Source organism: Cebus imitator, unplaced genomic scaffold (assembly GCF_001604975.1).
Source record: "Cebus imitator isolate Cc_AM_T3 unplaced genomic scaffold, Cebus_imitator-1.0 Scaffold151, whole genome shotgun sequence".
NCBI lineage: Eukaryota > Metazoa > Chordata > Mammalia > Primates > Cebidae > Cebus > Cebus imitator.
The window spans coordinates 2,428,042-2,452,947 of NW_016107466.1; the positions used below are offsets into that span (position 1 = coordinate 2,428,042).

General features: G+C 36.5%; 1 long non-coding RNA gene across 1 annotated transcript; it reads right to left on the reverse strand.

The window, feature by feature from the left end:
* Positions 1–230: 230 nt before the first annotated feature.
* LOC108314388 lies at positions 231–20,111 on the reverse strand. Its single transcript, XR_001829451.2, has 3 exons — positions 20,099–20,111; positions 1,304–1,309; positions 231–347 (listed from the first exon to the last, which is right to left on the reverse strand). It is a non-coding gene; the product is annotated as an uncharacterized LOC108314388 (long non-coding RNA).
* Between the last annotated feature and the right edge of the window lie 4,795 nt (positions 20,112–24,906).

Consider the following 24,906-nt stretch of genomic DNA (forward strand, 5'->3'; position numbering starts at 1 on the left):
TCAAAACTGGAGCTAACAAAAAATCACATATGATTGTACACTTATGCACACACAATTTTACATTCCACTTCAGTAGATTCCCAGATTTCCCAAAGCTTTCTGATATACTTTCGGGTGCATGTTGCGTGTGTGTGTGTGTGTGTATGTGTGTGTGTGTGCATGTTCCAAGCTATTCTTTGCAGCAAAATATACATACAGTCATTTCTTGGTATTCATGAGAGGTTGGTTCCAGGGACCTCCATGGATACCCAAATCTGAAACTGCTCAAGTCCCTAATATAAAATGGTGCTGTATTTGCATGTAATCTACACACATCCTTCCATATACTTTAAGTAATTTCTAGATTACTTATTAAACCAAATAAAAGCTTGAATGTTATATATTTAAGTTGGTGCATAAGTAATTGCAGTTTTTGCTGTTACTTTAGTGACAAAAACTACAATTACTTTTGCACTAACTTAATAGTGCTTATATGCATTTCCACTTGTATTGATTTTTAAATTTTTTTTACTGTTTTTTAACTTTTTGAATACTTTCAATACATAGTCAGTTGAACCTGCAAATACTGAGGTTTTACATATAAGGGAATTAAAGGTCAGAAATGTTTTGTAACATATCCAATTATCATCAAATCAACAAAGTTGGAGATTTGACTTTCACACCAGCTGCAGTAACTGCATGCCTTCCCCATACATTTAAAAAAATTTTGAATTTTGTAGATGTGTGTATGCTTCTTTGTGGTTTTGTGTGTATGTCTCTGTGTGCTTTTGTGTTGTGAGAATAAGAATGGATACACAACAGGCAACATTTTGCATTTAGCTTTTTTCAAAAATATATACACAGAAGATCATTTAACCACTAATACACTGGAAAGCTCATTCAATAATGCTAGAGTTACGCAGGCTGGCTAAGACTGGTATGTGAAATCTCTGGAATGTTCCAATAGGAGGTCCTTAGATGAAATTCCTGAGACCTTGAGAGAACCTATGCCTCCAACAGAGGAGAACACCTCAGAATCTGAAAAACAGCTCCCACCCTAATGCTGGGCCCTGGTAGAGACAATGAGAGACTGAAAATGAGGGACATTAAGTGTCTACATGGACAGAGCTGTCCATCATGACCTGACATGAGGCTGAGCAGGTGCAGCAGGGGTCCACCATGGAAGGTAATGGATGCTTTATATACAGGCTGAAACATACTGATTTGGAAGGTGAACATAAATTATACAAAGATGTGGCCCTGTCTTTCACATCAATTACCCGTGTCTCACCAATGCTTACCTTGACTCACACACCTCCCTAACCAATTCCTCATCTTTGTTTTTATGAACAACTAATGGAGGAGGAAAAATTTTACACCTGGTTCACAAATGGGTAAGTGTGATTACCTGGTGCTGACCACAGAGGGACTGCTTCTTTACCAAAGGACACCCAAGGGTGTTCCCAAAGGACAATGATGCAAAACTTTCCAATGAGTGAAGCTTTGTGCAGCATAGCTAGTGATCAATTATTTATAAAGAGGTAAGTGCCCTGGGGTAAAGATATAAAGGGAGCCCCGGATGAATGGTTGGCTGTTGAGTAAAAGACTGAGAAGGTGCAAGGGTGAAGGATTCGGACAAAGGAATTTGGAAGTAAGGTACACAAATGAACAAAGAGAAGGCAGCACAAAAGTTTGAAAACATTTGTGTCTCACGTTAATGGTCACACAGTATTCACTGAAGAGAAGGCATCCAGGTAAGACATGAATACAGCTCGCCACACAAGTATTAGTGCAAGGGTCCATTAATGGAATGGCCTTATTGGCAAGGATGAAGGCTAGAATGGACCAAACAGCCTTGTCTCCCTCCAACCAAGTATGATCAAGTGGCTATTAGCTCTCAATGTCTAAAACAAATAGCAGAGCCCAACACTGATCCCTCAAGATGATACCCTCTCCTTAATGAACCAATAGGCATGTAATGATAGGATAACTACTTGAAATCTGCACTGAAGAAGACAGTGATTATTTACATAAAGGTTTGCCTTTTCTGCTTGCAGTGCCTATGGAAACACTACCAACCAAATACTTGTCAAATTCCTAGTGTTTTCATGATATTCTGCACAACATTTCTTCAGACTAGGACACAAGTTTGTGGCAAAAAACGTACAATAATAAACCTGCGAATGTAACCCATTTGCAGGCTTGGTTAAATTACACATTCATTATATAAAATTAGACAAACTTGGTAAGGCTTAATGCGTTGTACCTGTACTCTCAGCACTTTGGGAGACCAAGGTGGGAGAATCACTTGAGGCCAGAAGTTTGAGAAAAGTATTGGCAACAAAATGAGGCCCCATCTCTACAACAACAACAACAAAAATTAGTCAGATGTGGTGGCACATACTTGCAGTTCTGGCTACTCAGGAGGCTGAGGCAAGAGGATAGTTTGAGCCCAGGAATTTGAGGCTGCAGTGAACTGTGATTGTGCCACTGCACCGCAACTTGGGCAACACAGTAATACATAGTCTCTAATTTTTTTTAAAATAGACAAACTCAAAAAACAGTACAATAGTCCTTTAAAGGTTTAACCAGGCTGGGCACAGAGGCTCATGCCTGTAATCCCAGTACTTTGGGAGGCCGAGGTGGACAGATCACAAAGTCAGAAGTTTAAGAACAGCCTGGCCAACATGGTGAAACCCCATCTCTACTAAAAATACAAAAATACAAAATATAGCCAGGCACGGTGGCGGGCACCTGTAATTCCAGCTACCCCAGTGGCTGAGGAAGGAGAATTGCTTGAACCCGGGTGGCGGGGGTTGCAGTGAGACGGGATTGCACCACTGCACTCTAGTCTGGGTAACAGAGGGAGACTTTGACTTAAAAAAAAAAAAGTTTAGCCAGAGTACTAGTAAGGAACAAATCCTTGAAGAATTCAGGTGCCACACTCCCATATGTGGGATATTTGCAGAATCAACAGCTCTAAAATATAGTGTTATGTCCAGAGAAGCTAGAATACATAAGCTGAGGAACCACACTGTGAACTCAGACGCAACTCTTTTATTTCAGCTTGACCTAATATTAGTTATTTTACTCCATTAAGGAAAACATAAAGTATGCTTTTCATCCTTATGACCTTAGGCAAATCTATATCAGTGTTCTTGGTCTGGGCTTGGTGGAGGGGATCATTTCCACCAGAAAAAAAAAATATGTTTTCTACTGAATTTGAAACTAATGCTACCACCTAATCACCTTGGCATTCTGTCAGTGGTCCAACAGGCAAAAAGAACTGCTATTCGAGTAGAGGCAAATGCCTCTGATTACAATGAGCCCCAATCATGCCACTGGGTTGTCTTTTGGTATTTCTGTGCCTGGTAATATGAACGCATAGGAAATTACAGGAACCATAGCTCAATAAGAGCAAGACAAACATGGGCTCAGACTTCCCCATTAAGGTAAAGAGTCAGAGGGACCCAGCTGTAGGACTAACATCCTACAGCAGCAGCAATGCTGGGTAAAGGTGAGGGAAATATAAAATAAGTGCTGGAGTAGAAGATAATAAATTTTCTGTCTGTACCAGCCACAGCAGTGGAGTTAGTAACTTGTTCTACCAAACCTTCTCTAATGTTTTGCAGAGCCTGGCTACATTAGTTTTGCATCATTATAAAGGAATACCTGAGACTGGTTAATTTAGAAAGAAAAAGGAATAACTGACTTATGTTTCTGCAGGCAGTACAAAAAGCATGTTGCCAGCAGCTCCTCAGCTTCTGGTGAGGCCTCGGGGAGCTTTTGCTCATGGTGAAAGGTGAAGCAGGAACAAGTGTGTCACATGGCAAGAGACAGATTGACAAAGTGAGAATGTGGGAAGAGACAGGCTCTTTTAAACAATCAGCTCTTGTTGAATTCATAGAACAAGAATTCACTCATTACCTGAGGATGGCACTGGTCCATTCATGAGGAAACCACCTCCATGATCCAAACATCTTCCATCACGCCCCATTTCCAGCACTGAGGAATCACATTTCAAAGTGAGATTTGGAGGGGACAAGCATCAAACTACATCACTGGCCTTCCTGAAATGTACTCTAGGAGAGAATGAAGCCAATGAAGGATACAGGCCAATCTGAGTGCTGCAAAGTGCACTCTTCTTGACAGTTCTTACTGTGGCCACTGTGGAGGCAGCCACATTCATGCACGTTCCATTAGCTTCACTGTAATGCAACGTTGTTTAGATCATTGCCAAGGAATTATTTCTTCCTGTCCAGAGACTTCTTTGATGTCTCTACATGGGCTGCCCAAGAGCACTCTAATGATTTATGCTGGTGCCATACAGAAATGTATGGGAGTTGAAGCCTGGGGGCTGTTTTGACCAATGCATGATGGAAGCTCATAAGTAAATGCTATTCATTTTTGTGCTGAACAGTCAGTTTTATGAGAAATGGCACCAGGCTCCTCAGAAGTTGTGACTAAGCATGAGTGGCACAAATAAATGACCAATAATGCATATTTATTATGCATTATGCATATGAAAAACCATATGATATTGGTTTTCCTTCTTTTTTTGGTTGCATAACTAGTTGTTTTTTTTTTTTTTTTTTTTTTTGTACACCGGCATGATTTTTCACACAAACCACAAGGCTGCAAGCCTTTCATATTAGGCCCTGATTTTAAGAAACTTAGGTTAAAGCACTTGTATTTAGATGTGTCTCTTAAAATTTTTTTCATATATATTCACACATAATTTTTATTTTGCTGTTGGCAGTGGAAACTTTATTATAGACTCCACTGTTTGTACTCCTAAGCTCTATCAGGGTAGCTTCATTGAGGAACTGGCATTTGACATGATCTCGGGTACATGTTGGCTTTCAATACAAATTGGAATGCTGTTCTTTTATGGATCAATCACATCTATCTTCCAAATGATGCATTTCTCTGTCTTACCTTAAATGGTGTATAAAAACATGTGGCTCATAAATATTAGACTTTGGGTAAAAGCTATTATTTTGGATTAAAGGGGAGTAGTATGGGCCTAGCCACTATAAGAATTTTATCAGATCCTACTTCATTAGCTAAAACTTTAGTGTGATCCTATTATGTATTTGATGGATGAGTATTCAATCTCTCTTATCTTGTACAACATTTTGATTTAGCCATTATAATGAACATGTCCAGAGTAACACATTTAAATGCAGAAATGGGATTTGAACACAGACATTTGGACTCCAAAGACTACATTTGCTTAATTACAATGTATTCTGCCTATCACTAGACCACATTCTATTCTGGCAGGCTAGCTGTGAGGCATATACCGGGAGGCAGAGTAGGTCACAGTCATGCCTGATGGGTATAAAAAAGGCTTGCGAATCAGAAAAATTACATCACATTTCATTTGAATACCTTGCAGGTCAATATTTTATAGAGTATATAAAGTGGCAATAAAAGATAATGGAGAAAATAAAGATAATTCATTTTCTCAGAGGCATTGATCATCAGGAAAGGTGCATTTTCTTTTTCTCCTTTGTACCAAATGGGGAATTTGTTCAATATTCTTAATTTACATAAAATATACAATGCAGTTAAACACTTTAAGTGCTCCTTGCATTTAGTTCATTACTATAAAATCATTTCCAGAAAGGAGAAAGTTCTCTGTGTATTTTATTTACATTTTTTCAAGTCCACCTGTGAAGCCATTACATGAATAATTCATCAGGCTTGATGTTTAACGACTTTGTACAGGACTTTTTATTTCGAATTCTCACTTGGTGCACATATTTGCCACAGACTTGTCAACAATCACTTGAGAATTCACCTAATTTCCCCCATAAAACAAGAGTTGAAGCTCAGAAGAGTCTTCCCTCATTACACACGGGCATTAGCCATTTCATGTCATATTGAATGGACAACTAGTCACGTTTGCTATCTTCCTTTAATATTTATCGTGGAAGTCAATTAGGTTTCAGTCACAATGAAACAGTGCCTGTAATCCACACAGAGGCAGCTCAGTGGAGTGGAACAGTGCATGGAGAAAAGTAAGAATGCTGAAATAATGGGTTTAATAAGGAAGTGACTATAGAAGTACAAGAATGCTTTAGGAAGAGACGCCTCAGTGCTGGGCACAGGAAATTAAGCAAGAGTGTGGTTCTAAGTTACCTAACCATAGTCCATTTGGACTGGACTTCAGATGATACATGAGGGTTTTTCCCCTAACATTTTAAAATGACATCCTTATACCAGCTATAGTTACACAAATTATCCTATAAAATGTTTTTAGGATGAACAGTAATCACATTAATTTTTTTTTATTATTTTAATTTAGGTTCTAGGGTACATGTGCAGACCATGCAAGATTATTGCATAGGTACATACACGGCTATGTGGTTTGCTGCCTCCATCCCTCTGTCACCTATATCTGGCATTTCTCCCCAGGTTATCCCTTCCCAACCTCCCCCGCTATGCTGTCCCTTTCCTCCCCTCCCAACAGACCCCATTGTGTGATGCTCCCCTCCCTGTGTCCATGTGTTCTCATTGTTCAACACCTGCCTATGAATGAGAACATGCGGTGTTTGATTTTCTGTTCTTGTGTCAGTTTGCTGAGAATGATGGTTTCCATATTCATCCATATCTCTATAAAGGACACAAACTCATCTTTTTTTTTATGGCTAGGTAATATTCCATGGTGTATACGTGCCACATTTTTCTTGTCCAGTCTATCATCGATGGGCATTTGGGTTGGTTCCAGGTCTTTGCTATTGTAAAAAGTCCTGCAATGAATACATAGGTGCATGTGTCTTTATAACAGAATGATTTATAATCCTCTGGGTATATACCCAGTAATGGGATTGCTGGGTCAAATGGAATTTCTATTTCTAGGTCCTTGAGGAATCACCACAGTGTCTTCCACAATGGTTGAACTAATTTACACTCCCTCCAACAGTATAAAAGTATTCGTATTTCTCCACATCCTGTCTCAATTTTTTAATGATCGCCATTCTAAATGGCGTAAGATGGTATCTCAATGTGGTTTTGATTTGCACTTCTCTAATCAAAAGACCAATGACGACTAACCCAGACGTCATGATAAGCAATGTACTGAGTTACCGTGTTTTTTGAAAAAGAAATAATATATCTATGCAAAGAACTTCTTTTTTTTCCTGGAACATAGGATGCTTAGAAATAAGAACTATAAATCTGTAACTACTAATTAGCATTTTATAAATCAAGTTTAAGGTAGGAAACAAATAATTTGGGGGAAAAATTTGGGAAACACTGTGTAAGCCCAACTGCTTCATTACTTAGACACCGAAAATGTGTCCAGCTTTTCGCCACACTCTTTCAGAGCCTCTGTATAATGGAGTTTTAAAAGAATATCATTCTTACAACTTAAGACAAATATGTCTTAAAGTATTATACTCTGGGAGTATCCTAGTTCGATGTAGAAATTGTGTATAGTACTTTTTGGAACAGAAATGTTCAAACTTCTGCAAATATTGTGATCAAATTCTGTAGAGGCCTGGGCATCCCATTTTTTACAAAAGCCCTAAAGTAAATCTTACAAATACCCGGTCTTTAAAACAATTTTTTTTTTTTTTTGAGATGGAGTCTCACTGTGTCACCCTGGCTGGAATGCAGTGGTGCCATCTCTGCTCACTGTAAACTCCAACTCCTGGATTCAACTGATTATCCCACCTTAGCATCCCAAGTAGCTGGGGCTACAGGCGCATCCCACTACGCCCAGATAATCTTTGTATTATTAGTAGAGACAGGGTTTCATCATGTTTGGCAAGCTGGTCTCGAACCCTTGACCTCAAGTCTCTCTAAGCCTCCCAAAGTGCTGGGATTACAGGCATGACCCACTGCCCACTCTTTAGAACAGCAGAAATAGTCAATAGTAATAATTATAGTAATAATAGATATTATGTATTTAATATTAATTGCTAGGGCCTATGCGAAGTAGTTCACATATGTTATCTCACTGAATCTTTACAGTATTTCTAGTCACTTTGTTAGTGAGTAAAGTGAGGCCCTAAGAGATTAAATAACTTGCCCATGGCCTCAGAATCTGTGAGTGATATAAATGATATTCACACCCGAATCTACCAAGTCTATAGGTGATAGCCATTCCTACTGGGTGTAATATGACCCTTGTTCCATGTTGGGAGTTTTTTCAGTGACATACAGTTTGTTTGTAATCTCTCCAGACTTGAGCAGTGAGAACTAACACTAACCATGTGCTTGAACTCTGATGGCTTCAAGTACACCTTTTCATATTTAATATATGCTCATCTCATTCAAATCCATGACCTAAAACAAACAAACAAACAAACAAACAAGCTGGAGGAAATCTATAGGAAATAATATACATCATGTCTTCGTCCTTGGATCTGAAACTTGTGGAATCTGGAGCTTAAGTGAAACTGATTGATTTTAAACTAGTATCTTTCAAACATGTTGATCTCTCTTGCTGAAAAATAAAATACTTAACATTCTATTTACTTCTGCCTGATTATTTTTATATTTCCAAACTCAGTTCACTAGTTACCTTGTCCAAGTAGTCTTTCCTGAACTTTCAAAAGAATGGAAGTGTCCAGTATTCTCATTATATCCTGCACATACCTCTAACTTTGTACTAGTAACATCATAATTGTCTATTTCCCATGATGTTTTTGAGCAGTTGACTGCTAGATACCTGCACACTGATGCTTTTAGAAAGAAGGAAGGAAGAGAAAATGAATAAAAGGAAGGGAAACATGGATTCATGAATGGGACATGTGAAAGAAAGATCTGCAAATGGTAAAGATAGTGATTTCTAGGAAGCTTTGAGAATCAGGATTAGGAATATATAACATATCGTAAATGCATATATTAACTTAAGTATAGACAATGCTATGTAGTTTTGCACCTTGTGAATTTTATTTTTAAGTGATTCCTTTGGAAACATTAATATCCACCTATTTCAATTACTTGTGATGAAACATTATGTGCTACTAGAATGAGCTATGAGGAATCAAAGCTTCTCTGAAAGCCAACAGCCTTTACAGAGGAGACAGACACCTGTACAACTAAGCAGAACCTCTGATGGAGAGAAACGCCAATGTATCATTAATCTTAGAGTTCAGTTTAGTGGACATACAGATGCTCAGGTATGGCAGGAAGCTGAAAGAGAGAACTGCAATTTTTGCTGGGATCAACAATAAAGGAGAAGATCTTTGATGCAAAAAAGGTAAAAGTTAGAGAAAGAAAAATTCAGTTAAATCTCAATTCTGCTTTTTTCTAGTGTGTGGTTTCTAGTTAGTTACCCAACTTCTTTGAACTACAGTTCAGTCTGCAGTAAAATGGACAATAATATTTAAAAGTTTTTGTGAGGAGGTGAGATAATATTAGTAAAGTACCAGGTATATAGCAGACAATCAGTAAGTGAAATCATTCTCTGTTAGTTATTACATTAAATAATACCGTCAGTCAACATCAGAATATATTTTTGAATATCCACGCCTGCTAAGTGTGGTGCGGGAAAGGGAGAGGAGATAAAGAAAAACTGAGAGAGAGAGAGGAGAAATAGTTAGTGTGTTTCTAACCCGCCTGCATTCATATTTAATGATAATTCCATTTCACTTTCTCTAACTGCTGCACATTTGGTGTGTGTATAAGAGAGAGAGAAATGTGTGCGTGCGTGTGTGTGTGTGTGTGTGTGTGTGTGTGTGTGTGTGATGTGTAAGCTAAATGAGATTGATGGAGAAGTGGGATTCCTAAATTGTTGCTAATGGTCTAGGCATTTCACTGTTTTGTCAACAAAGCCCTATTGTTGAAGGCAATGTTTTCTCACTATGTCAATATCTCTGCCATGTTGTGTTGATATTAATGGAACTGCCAGGAAAGGAATTTAATTAATCATTTCCCAGAATAACTACTGTCAGTATTCATCTCCTAGCTGAAGGCGTTCAGGCCAGTGAGGAGGATCTCTCAGCACATGTTCAGGCACGTAAGTTATGTGGTGAGAACATATTTGTGCAAGGCTGGTTGGGATTCTGAGAAAGAAACAAGTCTGGTCCCCTCAGATTTATAAACAGGGTATGCTTTGTTCCACAAACAATTATTTGGACTGCTATGTTGTCCTGCTGCTTTGCAGAATGTTGTAGCAACAATTCTGCTCTATGATAGACCATAGAATAATTACTTGAATCTAGTACAAACCCAGTGTTTAATAATGCCCTGTTTCTGATAACGGTACTGTGGCTCCTGCCTATAATCCCAGCACACTGGGAGGCGGAGGCGGGCAGATCATTTCAAGTCGTAAGTTAGGGACCAACCTAGCCAACATGGTGAAACTCCACCTCTCCTAAAAATACAAAAATTAGCTGGGCCTGAGGTCCCACCTACTTAGGAGGCTGAAGTGGGAGGATCCTTGTATCTGAGAGTTGGAGGTTGTGGTGAGCCGAGATGGCATCACTGCGCTCCAGCTTGGGTGACAGAGAGAAATGCCATCTAAAAAAAAAAAAAAACATGTTTCCTGTTTTAAAAAAAGAGATGCTTAAATCTTCAGTATATTTTACATTTTGAGAACTCAAAGAAGGAAGCTTAGTGAGAAGTGTGGTATTAAAGCCTGTGCTCTCTGTTGACTTTTAGATCCTTCAAGAGTAACTGACCTGGTTTCTTTCCAGCCTCCTGGCTGGGCCGCATTTATTAGTGGGTCTTGCTCTTCTTCCATCACTATGGTTGAAAGCTCATTAAAAACAAGGACATGCCCTGCATGGGACAGGGTCCTTTCTACTTTATACCCTGGAATTCTCCTGGATTTGTCTTCTGTTCCTGGTGTAATCTAGAAGCTGCTAACATACAAAGTTTCAAATTTAAGCTTAGGATGAACAAGCCCCAAATTCGGATTGGCTGGTGGGGAGAGGGGGTGTATATTCTTTCAGCAAGTATTATTTTGTTAGATAACAAGGCATAACCTCCAGCTCAGTGTATAGAGCTCTGGATGAAGGTTTGAGACAGATGCTCAACTAATCATAAATTAGTATCTTCATTTCATATTTTCTTTCAATGTATCTTTCCCAGGGACTGTATGAGGAGGAGAGGAACTGCGCTAATACAGAGTTAGATATTCCTAAATTGACTGAATCCAATGGGATATCTTCCCCAAACCTATCTTATCACCCAAAAGCACCAAAATAACTAACTCTTGAAATGAAATGTTCTCTCCCACCCATTTCCTCCAATTACAGGATCTATTTTTTCCGTACTAAAATTATTTTGCCTTAGTGTGAACTTCCTTATAAGGTAAAACCTTCACATAAACCCAAACCTTTCCCAGAGGAGACTCCTATATGTAAAGAGATTTATTAATTTGTGAAGGAATACTGAGAGCTCAGCTTTCATTATTTTCCATTTCAATCATTAAATATGGGCATATATTTGTCATCTGGTGACTAGCAGCAAGATAGAAGGAAAATTTTCTTATGCCATCTGTGAAAATAAATGCAAACCCAGGTCCCACAATAAATATATGTATCTTTGAATAAAACTAAAATGCACCCTATAAAAATAGATAAATGAAAGCAGCAATTGTTTCTGTGGTGACTGCTTCACCAAAGCTGTGTTTATTTTTCTGTCTGCTTTCAAATATTCTGAAATAATAAAAGAGTGATTCTCCGAGGCTTCAAGTTCCATATGTTTTCCTGCGATAACTAAACTCTGCGTGGAGATGAATGAACGCATGATGTTATACAGTGGAATTTACTTGGCAAGAGCAGGAAGAGAAAGAGTCAGTTTAGTGTTTCTAATTGTCAGTAGAGCTGAAGGTTAAAATTTGTAGAAGAAAATAGTTACAAAGGACTAGAATTCAAAGGCACTGGGGGAGAGAAATTTGAAGTAAATAATGTATCAAAGCCAGTATGGAGTCTTCTCTCTAGGAAGTGTCCTGTATGTTACCTAATTTTAGGAGAATCATTTACTAAGTTCATGGAAGAAAATAACTTTTTTGAATAGTTGTGATTGAACGAAGGCAAGAGCCCTTAGGTGGGGAATAAGGGACATGATTGGTGGGATAGTGAATTCTTCCCCACCATTTTATTAAATAGCCACACCTATAGTCACAACACAAAAAAAGGTAAAGTAAGGGAATAATTTGAGGAGGATAGTGAAATAAATATTTGTTCCCTATATGTCTGTAAGGGTAAAAAATGTAATTTTGTAGTTTTAGCATCTCTCCATGCAATACTTTTTCAAAATCAAAAATTACACTAAATATATTTTATCTGCAGTTATATATAAACTTGGCCAACTAAATTTTTCCAGCCCCTTTATAACTTTATTTTTGCTTAATCCAAATCCAGTGGTAAAAATAGGTGTTATATATCAGCTCTTATGAATTTAACAGGCAATGTGCTACATGCTTAGTGTACATTGATGAATGAAACCATGTTTTGATTGTTAATATTGGGCATCAACTTGACTGGTTTGAAGGATGCAAAATATTGTTCCTTGGTGTGCCTGTGAGGGTGTTGCCAATGGAGATTAACATTTGAGTCAGTGGACTGGGAAAGGCAGACCCACCCTCAATCTTGGTGGGCACCATCTAATAAGCTGCCAGTGTGGCCAGAATAAAAGCAGTCAGAAGAGCATGGAAAGACTAGACTGGCTAGGTCTTCTGGTCTCCATCTTTCTCTTGTGCTGAATGTTTCCTGCCCTAGAACATCAGACTCCAAGTTCCTCAGCTTTTGGACTCTTGGATTTACATCAGTGATTTGCCAGGGACTCTCAGGCCTTCAGCTACAGACTGAAGGCTGCACTGTCAGCTTCCCTATTTTTCAGATTCTGGGACTCAGACTGGCTTCCTGGCTCCTCAGCTTGCAGATGGCCTATTGTGGGACTTCACCTTGTGATTGTATGAGTCAATTCTCCTGCTAAACTTCCCTTTACATACACACCTATCCTATTAGCTCTGTCCCTTCTAAGAACCCTGACAATTACATATGTATCTTTATTTACAGAGTTGTCAATCAAATAATAGAAGAAACAATGAAGAAGTGGCCCAACAAACATACATAGGATACCAAATTAGGTGACATGCTCAAAATGAAATGAATAGGGTGAAGGAAAACAATGGTGGGTGACAAAGCAGAGGAGATGTGGTTAAATGGATAGACGGAGAATGATTACCTGAAGAAGTAATGTTTAGACTGAAAATATTTTAAGAAGTTAAGGAATTATTAAGTACCCAGCTTATCAAAGAACTCCGCTGATCATGAATTCGTATCTTCATTTCATATTTTCTTTCCATGTCTCTTTCGCAGTGACTGTATGAGGAGGAGAGAAGCTAGGTTAATGCTGAGTTAGATGTTCCTGAATCGACTGAATCCAATTGAATATCTTCCCCAAACCTATCTTACCACCCAAAAGGAGCCAAAATAACTAACTCTTAAAATGAAATGATCTCCTCCACCCATTTCCTCCAACTACAGGATTTATTTCTTCCTTACTAAAATTATTTTGTCTTAGTGTGAACTTCCTCATAAGTTAAAACCTTCACATAAAACCAAACATGTTCCAGGAGATTGTTTAATTTAAGATATATTATTTGTCCCAATTAATTTCTCCTAAGAAGAATGACATGAATAAAATCCAGTATCATCACAAGCCCAGATCTTGTATGGTGTATATCAGAAGATACTCTGATAGAGAGCCTCTATTTTAGTGTAAGAATAATGGGAAGGAAGACAGACAGTGACATGATCAAATAGAAGTTTTAGGGACAAAGGAAGGAAGGAAGAAAGGGAGAAAAGAAGGAAGAAAGAAATAAATCATTTCAATTATTTCAAAGGAAATAGTTTGAAAGAAGTTAGAATAGAATCAGGACACAGAGAGAATGTTTTAAAGACTTTTCTATATGTAATAACGGTGAATTGGAACCAGGCAGCATCGGTGCTTGGAGAAAGGAATGGGTGCCTTTGAGATACATTTTGGAGATGATAATGGTTGGAGTGGTGATTGGTTGGCCATGGATATAAATGAGTTTTGCAGAAAAAATAATCATTTTCTCAAAAGCAAATGATTGAGGCATTTGAGCATTTTTGTTTCAATTAACATCTATTAAGTTTCTTATCATGTCAAGCATTGGCAAAGCAAGTTCACTTACATGGTAAAATTAAAACTCACTTATGATGCTATATTTTCAGTATTCTGATTTACAGATTAGGAGGCAAGTGCACTCATCTAAGACTGCACAGTCAGCAAACTGGAGAAATAGATTGGATTCTAGGTTTGTCCATTAGCAACTTCAGTGATTTTGCTAATGCCAGATTTGCTCTGGGATGAATCCCTATTCCTAAACTTCTCTCTGACCATTCTTTCATGTACTCTGCCATTTAGTGTTCTTATTCTATTCTAGGGAAGATTACTCATGTTGTTTTCTCAGTCTGTGATAATGATGTCCTGGGCCCATGTGTTGTATCTCTGCCATGTCTCCTTCAGTTACAACTGTGTTACTTGACTAAGTCAATAGCGGGTGTAAGAAAAACAAACAAATAAACAAAACATATTGACTGAGTACCTACTAAGGAAGAAGTATCAAACCTGGGCTGAAATATTGCTAATCATCACCATGCACACACGTGCACACACACACACACACACACACACACAGACACATTTGTATTTCCAAAATGATATGAGAAGCAAAATAAATGCAAAAAGAGGCAAACTGTAGCTAGAGATAAAGATGACAAGACTATTCAAGAGGAAATCAGAGTAATGTCAACGGAGAGTTGTTTTCTGTAAAAAATCACACTTCCAGGACTTAAAATAGTTAATTGTAAATGACAAAATACTGAAACAATTTTTAGAAATAAAAGGTTTAAAGATTTAAGCTACCTAATTTGTGAGAAGACAATGAAACAGAGGTGTGAGTTCATAAATACATCTCTGCAGTATGATTCTTTGAATTTCAATATAATTCCAGAGTAATACAAATTACTACCACTATGAGATATGACCACACACCTAGTAAAACAGCAACTACTTATCATATATTGATGAGAATGTGGAAAAATTGAAATGTTCATACACCGTTGGTGGGCATATTGGGGGAATTTTGTGTTTTTCAATATTCAAATGTTGAAGTCCCAAACCTCAATGCCTCAAACTGTGTATTTGAAGCCTTTAAATAGGTAACTAAGGTAAAGTGGGGTCTAATAGGTGGCTGCTAATCTTATGCAATATGACTTGTATCCTTATAAGGAAAGGAGATTAAAAGCAGATATACATACACACAACAACCATATGAAGCCACAGGAAGAAGTCGGCTAACAACAAATGAAGAAGACAGACATCAGAAACAAATCAGCCCCGCTGACACCTTGATCTTGCACTTGTAGCTACCAAATGATGAGAAATAAATCTCTAGTTTCTGTCAGTGATACTTTGTTATGCCCAAATTAGCAAACTAATACAGAGGTAACGCACAATGGCACAACCACTAAGGAAAATAATTTGTCTGTTACTTAAAAAATCAAACATACACACAAGAGTAAGTTCTAGCAATGACACTTCCAGGCATGTCTAAGAGAAATTAAACAATCGCTCATACACAGGCTTTTATGTGAATATTAGGTCAGCAGTCATAAGAGCCAAAAAACTGGGAAGCAGAAGTACAAATAATCATACAAATAACCATTGACTGGTGAAAAATAAACAAAATATGATACATCCATCCAATGCAATGCACTCAGCAAAACTACTGGTACAGGTAACACCATAGATGAATCTCAAAATCATTATGCCAATGAAAATCAGGCACAAAGGAAATTCTAGAAAAAGCAAAACTGTAGCAACAGAAAACAGATTTGTGGTTCCACTTGTAGGCCCTGGCCTGCAATCACACCCCATCATAGAGTCTAGCACACAGTTTCCCATAAAGGCAAATACTAGCAAATTAAAATGAAAGGTAACTTATACAATGGGAAAAATATATGGAAACCATGTAACTGATAAGAGATATCTAAAATATATAAGAAACTCATACAAATCAATAGCAAAAACAACAGTGTTAAAATTTTAAATGGACAAAAAAAACTGCATAGACTTTTTTTTTGAAGAAAATAGACAGCCAAAAAGTACACAAAAGTTGTCCAATATCACTAATCATCAGGAAAATGCAATCCAAAATCATAATTAGATATCACATCACACCTGTTAGAATGACTGTTATCAAAATGTCAAGAGGAAACTAGTGTAGGCAAAGATATGAAGAAAAAGGAACTCTTATACACTACTGGTAGAAATGTAATTTGGTACATCTACTATGCAAACAGTATGGAGGCTCATCAAAATATTAGAAATAGAACGACTGTATGATCCAGAAATCTGACTATTAGGTAGATGTCTTTATCTGGCTATCACATAATATTTGGGATTAAATAATGCATAAAGAACAGAAATCTATATCTCAAAATTCTGGAGGCTGAGAAGTCTGACATTACAGTGTTGGCATCTGGTGAGGGCCTTCTTCCTGTTTCTTCACATGGCAGAAGGCAGAGGCACAAAAGGGATGAAATTTCTCTCTCAAGCCCTTTTATAAGGACACATAATCATATTCAGGAAGGGAGAATGTCTCATGACTTAATTACCTATTAAAGACCTCACCTCTTAATGTCCTCACATTGGCAAGCACTGAATTTTGGAGGGTATCATCCTATATATATAAGAAAAGTATATATACTATATATATATAAGAAAAGTATATAGTATCTGTAGTATCATATATACCAGATACACACACACACACACACACACACACACACACACATACAATCTGTTTTATTCATATATAAAACAAAATATCCAGTCATAATACAGAAGAAAGTTCTGTCATATGGGCACAATATGGTCATTGAGGGCATTATGCTAAGTGAAACAAGTCAGAGAAACACAAATGTTATATGATTTCACTTACTCGAGTAGTCTACAGTTTAAACTTATAAAACAAAGAGTAGTGTGGTGGTCATCAGAGTTTGAGAGGGTAGGAGTAATCAGTAGATATTGGTTACATGATACATTTGAGATATGAGATGAATAATTATGGGGAACTAATGTACATCATTATAGTATATATAATGATATATAGTATATATACTATATATATTATAGTAGTAAGGCCTTATCATATATTTGAAATTTGCTAAGAAAGTAGAACTTAACTTTTTTTTTTTTTTTAACCACACACACACACAGAGAGGTAACCTTGGACATGTAAACTCACTTGATTGTGGTGATCACTTAGCAAGATATATCAAATAAAATGACAAAATTAAAAGTTTGTCATTAAAAAACAAACAAAAATTTTAATTCTTTGAAAAGATATAAAAATAACAAGCCATTGGTTAGACTGACAAAAATAAAAAACAATTATAATCAGAAATCAAATTGGGAATACTACTACCAACCTAACAGAAAAAAACAAGTATAAGGGCATATTATTAAAAATTATAACAACAAATGATATAACCTTAGATGCAATGTTTAAAATTCTAGGAATGCACAATTACTGAAACTGACTAAAGAAGAAATGGAATATCTGAGTATATTTAACTAGTAAAGAGAATGAATCAGCAACAATAACAATAATTTTAAGATCACTAACCAGGAAAAGTCCAATACCAGATTGATTCACTGGTAAACTCTACCAAATATTTAAAGAAAAATTTCCAATAGTCTTTTCAAAATCTTACAATAAATGTTAAAACTCCTGAACTCACTCTATGTGGTCAGCCTTATCCTATACCAAAGCCAGATAAGGACATCAGAAGAAAATAAAATTATAGGCAAATATATCTTAATAAGATATGTAAAAATCCTGAGTAAAATACTAGCAAACTTCATCCAACAGTGTATAGAAGTATTATGTACCCTGATCAAGTGGATTTATTCCAGGAATACAGGGGTGATTGACCTTAAGAAAATTAATCAAGGTAATGCACCACATTAATCAAATGAGGAAAAACACACACAAACACACAGGCACATATACACACTCCATAATCATCCTAATTGATGTAGGCATAGCTCTCATTAAAAAACAATACCCTTTTATGATAGAAACACTCAGAAAACTAGCAATAGAAAAAAATTCTTCAAAATGATAAAAAGTCACTTATGAAAAACTCACAGTGAATATTGTTCAATGCTGAAAGCCTGAAATCATTTTCCCTAAAATCAGGAACAAGACAAAAACGCTTTTTTTCTTCACTGCTATTCAACATTATACTGCAAAATCTTGCCACACTAATAAGGTAAGCAAAGAAAATAAAATACATCCAAATTGGAAATTCATATGGAATTTCATTTCAGGCCATTTGCCTGAAATAGCCAAAACAATGTTAAAAAAATAAATGTGGACAACGCCTTGACTGATTTCAGCCCCACAGAAATCCAAGCAGTATAATAGTGACATTAGGATAGATATATAGACGAATGAAATAGAATTGGAATTTCAGGAATAAATTCATAGATCTACTGCAATAGCTTTTCATCAAGGGTACAAGGAGCATTCAATGGGGAAAAATCTCTTAAATAAATATTTTTGGAACATGTAACTATCACAAGCAGCATAAACAGAGTAAGACAATGGCCCATTGATCTTTGAAAAAGGTGTCAAGAACAAACACAAATATGAAGTATACATGTCAAATAAATCCTTATGACCTCTGTATTGTCTTCTAGTTAAGAAAAAAACAGTATGTGTGTATATGTATATATTATTTCCATCCCTTTATAGAATGATGCAGTAACTCACAAAATCTAGATGCCATTTTATGTTTTTGGCCTGATAGTACTTTCTAAATTATATTTTCTTTTACTTGTAACAAACACAAATTACATAAGCAAAGAAGAGCTTCATATAGGTCTGTCACCCAGGGTGAAGTGCAGTGGTGCAATTATAGATCGCCTTAGCTTCAAATTCCTGGTCATAAGGAATCTTCATAACTCAGCTTCCTGAGTAGGTAGGACTACAGAAACATGCACCAATGCTAGGGTTTTTTTTAAATTCTCATTGAAATGGAGTCTGGCTATGTTGCCCAAGTTGGTGTTGAACTCTTGGCCTCAAGTGATCCTCCTACATCAGCTTCTCAAGTAGCTGGGATTATAGGTGTGAGCCACTATGCTCGAGTTGTTGTTTTAATGAGTCAGCCATGATTATACAGACTGACAGCTAATTCATATGTCTCTGTTGCTGTACTACATTGTAGTTTATGAATATCCTTGAATTTATTTACTACACCTATTTACAAATTATATGCTCATTTTTGTGAGCTACAATAATGCTTTGGAAAGAGATAATTTTACTCCAACAGCCACTTGATGACTTATTGATTCAATATCTCAGGAATAGAATCTATCTCCATTTTACAGAAACAAGAAAATTATCTCACTGCTGTAGTTGAAATTCAGATTTATATTTTCTATCTTTTGAAAGCTACAAAAACCAATATTCTAAATAACTACTTTTAGAGAAAATCAAGTATACTGTTGCGCTAAGAGAGCAAATCAATCAGCATTTACTACATCTCATTAAGTACCCGGCAATGTGTTAGGAACTCAGGACATGGAGTGAAGAGAGAAAAAAAATATCTTTATTATCCAGAAACTCCTTGCTTGAGATGGCAAATACCAAGAACAATGAAAACGAGAAAGAATCACATGTAAGTGCAAAAGAGCATGGAGCTGGTAGACGTTAGCACGTGATAGAATAACCCTGAGAAGACTTCTTAAGAAAAGACTTTCAAGTATTTTGTAGAAATTAGAAAACTAGTCGATGATATTCATTCAGTGAGAGCTATACTAAAAATAAAGGATAAGGGGATTAGACGTAGAAAAGTCTCACAGAAAGAATAGACCATTATTAGGATTTTCTTGGGCATAATCTGACATCCATATTTTTTTCCTATATGGTGCATATCGAACTCTAAAGGTCTTTAATATGACAGCTGGATCACTTTCTGCACATCCAGCATTAAATAACCTGAAAAATTGAAGGAGTTCTATAAGGAGGTATTGACTAAATAAACAAAAGGCAAAAACATCATCATCATCATCATTAAGCTGAGATAAACCGAGGAGAAAAAGAAACCTAATAAAAAAGTTTTAAGGAAACTACTTTTTCAAAAGCCATTTTTCAATTTCTCCTATTCAATTCACATAACAGGGACATAGCTGTACTGGAAAATGGTTGGTTTTTTGTTATTAAACAAGAGCAATATTTCCCTTGGATGAAATTTAAAATAATCACAGATTCAATGGAAAAAATGCAGAAATCAGAGAAGAAAACACAATTGAGAAGTTAGTAAAGATACATATAGAAAAAACCCCACAAATTATCAAAAACTAAGCTAGACAAAATTTCAAGGATGTCAATGTCCTTCTAAATTTGGCCTTGGTGCCCCATGTCTAAACAAAATCAAAAAGAATTTGTGGGAAAGATGACCATGCATTTATAAAACTTGTAGCATAAATATACAATCAATTGTTATATACAATTGTCTCAGAAGAAAAAGCTACTGACAGTTAGTATATTGTGACTGAAATATTTTAAAAGCACAGAGTGTTTCTGTGACTTTCAGCAAAGAAAACCAGCATTTGTAGTAAACAATTGTCTCCGAAGAAAAAGCTACCGACAATTATTGTATTTTGACTGATATACTTTAAAAGCACAGAGAATATCTGTGACTTTCAGCAAAGGTAACTAGCATTTATGGATACGTGTTTATTACTTTGCTAAGTGCAAAGATTATTTTGTATTACATAAACCTTGGCCTCAAATAGCTGCCTTTACCTGTACTTCTCATCCCAATCCATTTTCTAGGTACTTGAAGTCCTTTATGATTTGATTACAAGACCTCTGACTTTATTTTATGTATGATTTTTCCATGCACTTACTTGCTCAGAAACATCTGTCTTTCTCTCTGTTTATTCCACCTTCGGCCATGCTGTATAAATCAATGTTATTATCTTCAACTTCTTCTTTCACTGGTAAAAAGCTGAGCTGCTCTTCACAGTACTGCTCAGTTACCTTCCCCATGGGACTTTTCCTTGATCTCATTCTCACATGCTCATTAGTTTCCAAATTAACTCCCGTTTTCCCTCTGTCCTTCTGTGACATTTAACATGCATCACTAATGTCACATTGTATACATTACTCTCATAACCAACAGATAAAAAATTTATTGAAATTTTGAGATTATGAAGATATACTCATTTTGCTTATAATCCTTTGAACTAATTGTATTATTGCCATGGGATCTTGCCTTTAGAATTTATGACTGCGATGTACTTTTATTAATTTAAATTTAATTAAAAATTTAAAGTTAAATGGTATTAAACTACTGTGATTTTTTATTCTCATTTCTTAAAAGTATCAATTTGAAATTTTTAGTGAGAACCTTTTTCTTCTCCATCTATTTAGGTATTTAGCTAGTTAATCAGTATGGGCTTATGAATATTTATTATTCTGTGGGCAATAACCCAAAATAGGAATTACGTTTATCCTTGCTTGTGTTTCCTGCCCCTCCCATCGCAATGTGGCCACTGGGTAATCTGACTGGCTTCTGTACTCTTTAGTCATACCACTCCCACGCCATTAGTTTTTCACACTTCTTGTTCTGGCACCACAAAATGTTTCAGCCAGTACAATGTTTTGAACAGTGGCAAAAAGGCAATTTGGACCCAGGCATATTGAACTTCAAATGTGGCTCCCAATGTTGCTGTTTTTGCGAGTATTATATTTTTCTCTGAGCATCAGTTTCCTGATTTGTAAAATGGGCCTCATTGCATTGAGAAAAGTGATAGTTGTCAAAAAGTTGTCCTCAGTATATTTGGATAATGTACATATTTTCTATAGCCATCCCACTCTGAACATGCCTGATCTCATCTGATCTCAGATAATGTGCATATTGATAAATGTTCAATATTGAAAAGCTAACTTCTGAGATGGCAGCATGAATAACTCCGCTGCCCAGTGAAATAATCATAACTAAGGAAAAGTATTATTATTATTATTATTATTATTATTTTGAGACAGAGTCTTGCTCTGTCACCCTGGCTGGAGTGCAGTGGCTCAATCTTGGCTCACTGCAACCTCCACCTCCCAGGTTCGAGCGATTCTCCTGCCTTTGGGTGGGCATAGCTAATACAAGAGTCCCTCTTCCCTCAGCTCCCAATTAATATATTGTATATCACTTAGTAGAGCATACCAGAGGTATTGTCTTATCTCCTCCACTTGTAAGTTTAAGAGGCTCAATTTTTACTAAGTGCAGCAAAAGGAAATTGAACTCCTTCCTCCATCAGGTCTTTGTCTATAAGTTTATCAGAGTAAGACTACTGGGGCATCAATCATCATTGTCCTATCTTGTTCTTAGAATGGAGTTTGTACACCGGTGGAAACAAGCCAAAAACATCCAGAAACTACCATCTCACTCAGAACCTAGAGGAACGTCTCAGAGAATTTGTCCCTGCAGAAAGGTAGTCCATTAAAAAGAAATGCTAGGTCCCTTCTGAAGAGTACTGACTTTAGTTGAAACAGATTGTGAGGAAAATTCAAGTATAAAGGTGTTCTCAAAAATAAAAATTCACCCAGCACTGTGGCTCAGGCCTTTAGTCCCAGCACTTTGGGAGGCCAAGGCGAGTGGATCACAAGGTCAAGAGATGGAGACTATCCTGGCCAATGTGGTGAAACTCCGTCTCTACTGAAAATACAAAAATTAGCTGAGTATGGTGGTGCATGCCTGTAGTCCCAGCTATACAGGAGGCTGAGGCAGGAGAACTGCTTGAACCCAGGAGGCAGGAGGCAGAAGTCGCAGTGAGCAGAGATCATGCCACTGCACTCCAGACTGATGACAGAGTGAGACTCAATCTCAAAATAAATAAATAAATAAATAAATAATAAAAACACCACTTAATTAAAACCAGCAACTTAAGCCATAGAGTAATTCACCAGAGAAGCCTGGAAAGAGAAAGCCAAGAAGAATATTACTGGCATTAGAATTAACCTCAAAGACTGCCATCAAAACCCATCTCTGCCTGAATTAAATTAGTTAACACAGCTCAGCAATTTATGTCCCAGAGCATTGTCACACAACAGAGCAATCAGCCCATAATTATTGGAGCCTAGAAGCCTGGATATAATATCAAATGAAGCTGGCAGCTTAATAGAGAATTCAGAAAAAGGGACAGCAAAGGAAAGACTGTCACCCAGTATGATTATACACATACCTAAGATGGCACCTGGTAAAAAGTGACACCAAAAGCTTCAGACCACAGAAGAAAAAAACTGTCACTAAAACATTTAACCAAATTTACAAACACACATACACATGCACAATTAAGTGAACACAAACAATAAAACCTGGGGGTGTGGGAGGGGTCAGTATCCAAAATCACTAAAGTGTTACTCACAATGTCCACTTTCCACAACAAAATATGTGACATGCAAGAAACAGGAAGCTGTGCCCAATACACAGGAATAAATGCAAGAAACAGAAACTCCCAATGAGAGGGACAAGATGTCAGATTGAACAAACAAAGACTTCAAATTAGCCATTATAAATATGTTCACAGAACTAAAGGAAATGAAGCTTAAAGATACAAAGGAAATATGAAGACAATATCTCATTATGTAGAGAGTATCAATGCAGATATGTAAATTATAGGATGAAACAAATGTCAATTCTGTAGATGAAATGAATGATAACCAAAATAAATAGCTTCTACAGAAAATCTGAAGAGGCAAAAGAAAAAAATCAGTGAAGTAAAAGAGAGATTAATAGATATCATGCAATCTGAACAACAGAGATTTTAGCATAAAGGAAAATCAACAGTCTCAGAGGAATGTAGGGCACTTTAAGCACACCAATGTATGCATAACAGAAGTACCAGAAAAAGAAGAGGAAATCAAAAAAAAAAGCAGAAAAAATAACCAGTGAAAATTTCCCAGAATTGCTGAAAACATATAAATCTACACATTCAAGACACTCAACTACCTCTAAGTAGTCTAAGTACAAACAGCTCCTGAGTGAAATTGCTGAAATTCAAAGAAAAGGAGAAACTATTAAAAGCTGCAAAAACCAAACAACAGCAACAAAAAACTGACTCATCATACATAAGGGACACTCAATAAGACTACTTCCTAGTTTTCACCATAGACTAGAAGAATTTTTTTAAAAAATAAAAATTTCAGCACTTGAAGATAAAGCCTTTGAATTAACCCAATAAGACAAAAATAAAGAAAAAATGAATCAAAAGAAATAAAGTCTCCAAGAAATATGGGATTGAGCAAAATGGACAAAACGAAGAATAATCAATGTTCCTGAGGGTGAAGACAAAATAAGTCTGGAAAACTTATTTGAGGTTCTAATTGAGGAAAATTTCCCTTGCCTGGCTAGGGATCTAGATATCCAAGAAACTCAAAGATTTGCTGGGAAATTCACTGCAAAAAGATCTTCACCCAAGGCATATAATCATCAGGCTATTTAAAATCAACATGAAAGACAGAATTCTAAGAACAGTGAAACAAAAGCATCAGGTAAACTATAAAAGAATGCATATCAGACTAACAGCAGACTTCCCAGCAGACACCTTACAAGGTAAAAGGAATTATTCGAGTTTTATCTTCAAGGTTCTTAAACAGAACAGCTATCAGCCAGGAATTTTGCATGAAGTAAAACCAAGTTTTAAAAATGAAGGAGAAATACATTCATTTTCAGACAAACAAATGCTGAGAGAATTTGTAATTACCAAACCCTCACTGCAGGAAATATTAAAAGGAGCTCTAAACATCGGACAGAAAGCCTGACATGAACCAAAATAGAACCTCTTGTAAGCTCAAAACTCATAGGGCTTATAAAACAATAACGCAAGAACAATAGCAAAAAACTAGGTAGCAAT